This window comes from Solanum pennellii, chromosome 11 (genome assembly GCF_001406875.1).
Source record: "Solanum pennellii chromosome 11, SPENNV200".
NCBI classification, from domain to species: domain Eukaryota; kingdom Viridiplantae; phylum Streptophyta; class Magnoliopsida; order Solanales; family Solanaceae; genus Solanum; species Solanum pennellii.
The window spans coordinates 30,231,805-30,238,964 of record NC_028647.1 but is presented as its reverse complement, the minus strand read 5'-3'; the positions used below and the strand labels follow the sequence as shown (position 1 = coordinate 30,238,964).

At 36.1% G+C, this 7,160-nt stretch overlaps 1 long non-coding RNA gene across 1 annotated transcript in view; it reads left to right on the top strand.

Moving 5' to 3' along the window:
• Positions 1-2,072: 2,072 nt before the first annotated feature.
• The window catches only part of LOC114074859, a 21,023-nt gene continuing 15,935 nt past the window's right edge, over positions 2,073-7,160 (top strand). Inside the window, exon 1 of the long non-coding RNA XR_003575159.1 lies at positions 2,073-2,108. This is a non-coding gene — a long non-coding RNA (uncharacterized LOC114074859). The remainder of the gene's footprint in view (positions 2,109-7,160) is intronic.

Below are 7,160 nucleotides of genomic sequence, written 5' to 3'. Positions count from 1 at the left end.
ACATAGGTTAAGAAGATATAAAAGGGAATCTATGGATTCCTCAAGCTTATACGCAAGTTATATCATAGCACAGTCATGCAGGTACAAATATCTTGCACTCTCTCGAGACAAAGGTTTAGCTTCCATAACATTAAAAAAGCTAGAAATTTGTAATGACCCGGTAGTTTATTTTTGAATATTTTGAACTATTCATTTCACTTGAGTTAATTAGTTAATGGGTAATTGTGGATAATTGACTTAATCGATAGTTAATGGACTTAAGTGAAAATTTATTTAATACCCTAAGGTTAATTCATTTATTAAGAATAAATAGTAAGGTTTGTCACTTTTAATATATAATTATATTAGGAAAAAAACAAGAACCTAAAATTCCCCGTGAGAGGCGACCATCGTGAAGCGAAAAGGTTCACATTCAGGTAAATTACTAATCTTTAATATATTTTGCTAGATATGGAATAAATATTATGATAGTTATGTTAATTGGATTGGAAAGAAAGGTTGAAATTTATGTCAAATTGATTGGAAGTAAAGTGGGAATAAATGGTGATGTTTCATTGTTTTTGGGGGCAAACCTGCACTTTAATCATTGGCTAATTAATGCCAATGATTGGTGCATCGGTGTAGTTTATAGTTTTGCAACAAAAGAGAGTATATCATTGTCATTAGAGGTTAACGTGTTGGTTCCTCTTTTTCTCATAAAAAATATCTTGTAACGATGATGTTATATAATTAGCCTAGCTCGATAATTTGGTATATAAAAAGTAAATATTGAATATATTGTATTACATGATTACCGCTAGAATTGTGATATTGGAGAAGTTGAAGTTTAACCCTAGGCTTGAAACATAGAAACTTGATTGTAAATTTGTGTGAGTTTTTGGGTCTAGGCTAGACATATAGCAATATGAGTGTTAGTTTTGAAAGCTTATTGTGGTTATGTATGTGAATAGATTGCTTTGAATTTGAAGTTCAACAAATGGGAAAGACTCAAGTCCCAGAGTAAATTCTTATTGGATTCAGGCAAGTGGATTTTTAAACCTTTGCTAGGTGTATGAAATATGTGTATTTTCTTATGGTATATGTTTTGGAGTAATGAGATTTGGTGATGAGTTGACTTGTCCACATTGATTAATACTAATGATGAAACAAAGGGTAATAAAAGGCAATGTGAATAATTGATTTTGTATGATGTGTTCATAATGAAGAATGGTTTGAAAGACTTGTTGAGTCATTGTTGATGTTGTTGTGAATTGTGTAGTGTTATGAAAATGGTCATATCCTTTTTATTTGTGTGAACATGTCATTTGCATTATTTCAAGATATGGTTATAACAAGTGTTATGTGCATTGAGAAAAAATGAGAACTTAAAGAGGATGTACCATTTCGAGGGACGTATAGCGCGCCGCGATGGATACTATATTTAGAGGGACGTATCGCGCGCCGCGATGGTTACTATTATCGAGGGTCATGTCGTGCGCCGCGACAAATGAATGGACAGATATGTCTCCCATGGGTCCCGAACTGAGAGACAACGGGTGTGTATCACTAGGTCAGACATGCATCATTATACTTGACATTGGATTCCATTACATTGCACATACTTATCATTAGTGAACTTGATATTGTGTTTTGCTGATCTAGTGATTGCCTTTTTGCGGAACTTGTGATTGTTGAATACTGAGTTGGTTATTGAGGATATGTAATTTGTTGAAGTGTGTTATTGATGATATGTAAATTGTTGAAGTGTTGCTATTGAGGATATCTAATTTGTTATAGTGTTGTTGTTAAGGATATGTAATTTGTTTAAGTGTTGCTGTGGAGGATATGTAATTTGTCTAAGTAATGTTGTTGAGCTACGTTCTATGTAAACTGTGAGCTGTTAGGTTGGGGTGATGTTTATGCAGGTTGTAGTTTTGGAGGTTTGGTTGGGGGTGGTAAGAGTACCCGTATTTCTTCCCCTTAACTTGAGTTAAGAGGTTTGCTTGTTGGGTACCGCGTGATTTGGTACTCACCCCTTGCTTCTACAAATTTTTGTAGGTTACGAGCCCGGATTTTCGTGATACCTTCCATTCTCTTCGTTTTCGAGGCATCTTGTGGAGGATTGTGAGGTAGCTTCTTGTCATCTCAACGAACTTTCCTTCTCCAGTTTATGACTTTGTTTTTACTTGAAAGACAACTTCATGTTAGACTCGTATTTTTATTTCAATTCTAGTATTTACATTAGAGCCTTGTGCACGTGACTACCAGGCCTTGGGAATTGAATTAAGTTGAATTGTTTCCATATTAGTAATTGTTATCAGACTTTGATTTTATTTCTACATTTTATCAAAACTATTGGGTAATTGGGTTAGGCTGACTTGTCTTGGTGGGATAAGACGAGTGTCATCACGCCCATTTTTGGGTCGTGACAAAATTGTAAGGTTCCTTTCTTTGAAATACAATTAAGTAATATAACATTCCATAAAAAATGAAGTCTTTAAACATGTCCTCCCATCTCCAATTGAAAGTACTATTATAATGTACAAGTATGTTTGTGAAATAGTTTGTCTGGAGTAATAGTAAACATCCAAGTTTGTCAAGTTGTTTAAGTATTTGATTTTTTTCCCTTGTGCATATGTGACCTCGAGTGAAGGAAAATGAAAGAATTCGTAGGAAATTTATATCTGGAGATATTTGATATAGCAGTAGCAAAACAAAATGGATAAGAGTACTTGATAAGTAAACACTTGATCATTGGTAGAATTTCAATGACACAAGAAGAAGAATTAAACATATTGTAAATCCCTGTCCTTAATTAGCATCAAGAGGTGGTTGAGTCATGGATAATGGATTTGGTGTCCCCGAGGAAATCAAATAAGAAGCTGACACTAAAAGATTATCTAACGTTTTGAATCACATTGATGATTTCACGAAGAAGCACCATGTGCTCATATAATGTTGTAAATATTATGATGCAATAAAAATGTAGATGCAATGAATTCTGAGAAGAAAAAGTGCCTTTTGTAGAGATGAAACATTCCAGACATTTTCTTGAATATTTTTGGAGTGTTTTGGACAGGAAAACAGGCATTGAATATTCTCAAAACATATAGTTATATAAATAGTTGCATATATAATGAAAAGAAAACAGAGAGCATACCTTGAAAATGCAAAGTTTCACAAAGAGGCCTTAAGTATTATATATATATCATATAAGAATAGACAACTCTCTTTAGTATGGAAAAGGAGAATGCACATCAAATCGCAAAACAACCTTTTCAAGATTTTAGTAAACTGATTAAGTATTTTGAAGGTATTAGTGCCATGGTCTAAGGAGTTTCCAGTCTGGTAATGCCATGACCTGTGGTCCAAGTGATCAGCAAACCTACAAAGTAATTTTACAACATGTGAAGCAAAGAGAAATATGAAAGAATTAATAGAGGAAGCAGAAGGAAAAGTGGAGGACACAGGGACAGGGAGACATCTCTGAATGGAGGAAGAGTAATTGTGTACTGGGAGAGAAAATGTGTGGTCGTGAAGCCATGGAATATGGGAAGACGGCAAAATTCCAAAACATGGAATAATGATTTTCCTTTTTGAGAAGCCGCAATAAATAAATATATTTGCGGAATGCTGAGTGGCAAGTTCGAAGGCACTTTTCTAAGTAAAGCGATGAAACATTCTACGTAAAAAGCAATTAAATAAAGTTGACGGACGAATCAATAGTGAATAGAAAAGAGAATGGTAATACAACATACCTGGATGGTTGACATAGGATTTGGGGCGGGGTTTTGCGAAACTTCAAAGGCAGCGATGGAAAACTTGTCAAGATGGGGGAATTCAAAATATTGCAGAAAGAGGTATTCTATAAGGAAATCTTCTTGTTCATTGATATTCGCGGCATAGTCTAATCCCATTGGTATAATTTTTTTGCAAAGGCATTGCTGATTTACACATTGACAACAGGGGTGAGTTAGTAATTAAGGAGCATATTAATGGCAGTGAAACAAAAGTGAATTTAGTATAAATTATAGGTGTGTTCAAACATCTAACGGTTATATTAGAACAATGACAGTTAAACCATAACAAAAAGAAAGAGTATGGAAGAGACCCTTGGACTGTGTATCAAATTGAACCAAATGATTCCAAGTGGATCATGTAAGATAATAATAATAAGGCATGTGTGTAACAAAGAGAACAATGGAGTATGGACAAAAGTGATTCCAATAATCTAATGTCAAGAGCGGTGTGCCTTGAGTAAGAGCCATAAATTGATGGATGGTGGGGGAGCTATTCAATTGTGGAGAATGCAGGTGAGAAGAAAGCTAGCGGGAGGGAGAATTTAAGAAGGGAATACAAGGTTGTGCGGAGTAAGTGATGCATATAGCAGATGAAGGTTTAATGGAGGCGTTACTTGAAAGAGCGAAGGGTGTTGGGAAAACGCGGACAAGTAAAAAAATATATATGGTAAAAGTAATGGAAATAAAATGGGAAAATAACGACACCAAGAATTTTACGTGGAAACCCTTCTGAGTAAGGGAAAAAACCACGGACTAAGAGGAGCAATTGATATTACTATAGTAAGGAATTTTACACTGTGTAGTTACGAATACAATACTCAAAGTGACTACTACACACTCAAAAGGAACAACACTCTTTTGGTTTCCGTCTTACTAAAATATCGCTCACACTCTATTTTTCTTCACAGACTATTTTCTTGTATAGTCTATGGAATACCTCACTTTGCTCTCAAAATGGTTTTTCTCTCTAACTTGGTGTGTTCTACAAATGAGAAAGAATGCTCTATTTATAGAAGGATAAAACCATGTCTATGTCACTAATGACATATGTAAACATAGCAAAGTCAAAAATGGTTGCAAATCTTACCAATTTGCCAACTACCAAATCTTTTATTTTCAACTCCAATTACTATTCCTTTTTAACAATTGCTTGTACCAATTGAATAGCTAAAGTTGACTAAAACAATGGGATGGATTCAACAAATCTCCCCCTCCAGTCCCATTTACTGGAAGAAGGTATCTTCAACTTCTTTAGAGAGAGCTCATACCCACAAGTTCTTTGCATAACTCGAACTTGTCTTTCGGTATCATCTTGGTCAGCATATCTGCAGGATTTTCACTTGTGTGAATCTTTTTGACGTGAAATGATTCATTCTCCACTTTCTCACGAATCCAATGATATCTGACGTCAATGTGTTTTGTTCTTGCATGGTACATGGAGTTCTTGCTCAAGTCTATTGCACTCTGGCTGTCACAATAGACAATATACTCCATCTGATTCAAACCAAGCTCTTGAAGAAATCGCTTTAGCCATATCATCTCCTTGCCGGCTTCAGTAGCCGCAATATACTCAGCTTCAGTTGTAGATAGTGCAACACATTTCTGCAACTTTGACTGCCATGATATAGCTCCCCCTGAAAAAGTAAACAAATATCCAGTAGTGGATTTTCTGTTATCAAGGTCACCTGCCATATCAGAATCTGTATAGCCTTTCAAGATTGGATTTGATGCTCCAAAACACAAGCATTCATCTGAGCTTCCTCTAAGATACCTGAGTATCCATTTCACAGCTTCCCAATGCTCTTTTCCCGGATTTTCGAGAAATCTACTGACAACACCAACTGCGTGAGCAATATCAGGTCTAGTGCACACCATTGCATACATTAGACTTCCGACAACGGAGGAATATGGAACTTTGGCCATGTTCTCTTTTTCCTCCCTAGCTGTAGGACACATCTTCTTGCTCAACTTCATATGACCAGCAAGAGGTATACTCACAGGCTTCGCATTCTTCATATTGAAGCGCTCCAATACGCGTTCAATGTACTTCTTCTGGGACAAATAAATCTTCCTTTTATCTCTAAGACGAGTAATTCTCATGCCCAAAATTTGCTTGGCATGACCCAAGTCTTTCATAGAAAAAGACTTACACAACTCTTTCTTCAGCTCGTCAATCTTGGAAGTATTCTTGCCCACAATCAACATATCATCCACATACAACAAAAGGATGATAAAATCTTTGTCAGAAAATTTTTGTACAAATACGCAATGATCTGAAGAAGTCTTCTTATAGCCTTGCTCCCCCATAACAGATTCAAACTTTTTGTACCACTGTCTGGGAGCTTGTTTTAGGCCATAGAGACTCTTTTTGAGTTTGCATACAAAATTTTCTTTACCATCTACTTTGAAGCCCTCAGGTTGTTCCATATAAATCTCTTCTTCTAGGTCACCGTGAAGGAAAGCCGTCTTCACATCCATCTGCTCAATCTCTAAATTAAGACTAGCAGCCAAACCTAGAACTGTGCGAATCGAGGACATTTTCACAACAGGAGAAAATATTTCGTCAAAGTCAATACCTTTCCTTTGACCGAATCCCTTAACAACCAATCTAGCTTTGTACCTGGGCTTCAAGTTGTGTTCTTCAACTTTAACTTTGAACACCCACTTGTTCTTCAAAGCTCTCATGCCCTTGGGCAATTTTACCAACTCATAAGTGTGGTTCTCATGCAAAGACTTCATCTCGTCTTGCATAGCTTCAATTCATTGATTCTTGTGCTCATCTTCCATGGCCTCGTCATAACATTCAGGTTCTCCCCCGTCAGTGAGTAACATATACTCATTGGGTGAATAACGGGAGGAAGGAAACCGCTGTCTTGTGGACCTCCAAAGCGGAATATTTGATTCGTCCACAGCTTCATGAGCAACAGGATCATCAATAACAATATCATTGTTATTATCAACATCAACATGTTGATTCGATACATGATTTTGGGCGTCACCATGATTATCAAACCCAACAACATCATGCACACTTGTGTGAGGAACTTCATCATGATGAACTATACCATCAAAATTTGAAGATTCTACCTTCACCGCTTTGTCAATATCTTCAATTGTTTGATTCTCCATGAAAATAATATCACGGCTTCTCACAAGTTTCTTTTCAATTGGATCATATAGCCTGTAACCAAATTCATCTAGGCCATATCCAATGAAGATGCACTGCCTTGTCTTGGCATCTAACTTTGACCTCTCTTCTTTCGGCACATGTACAAAATCTTTGCAACCAAATACTCTCAAATGGCATAGGAAACATCCTTTCCATACCAAACACTATTTGGTACATCACTTTGCAAAGCAACAGCAGGAGATAGATTAATA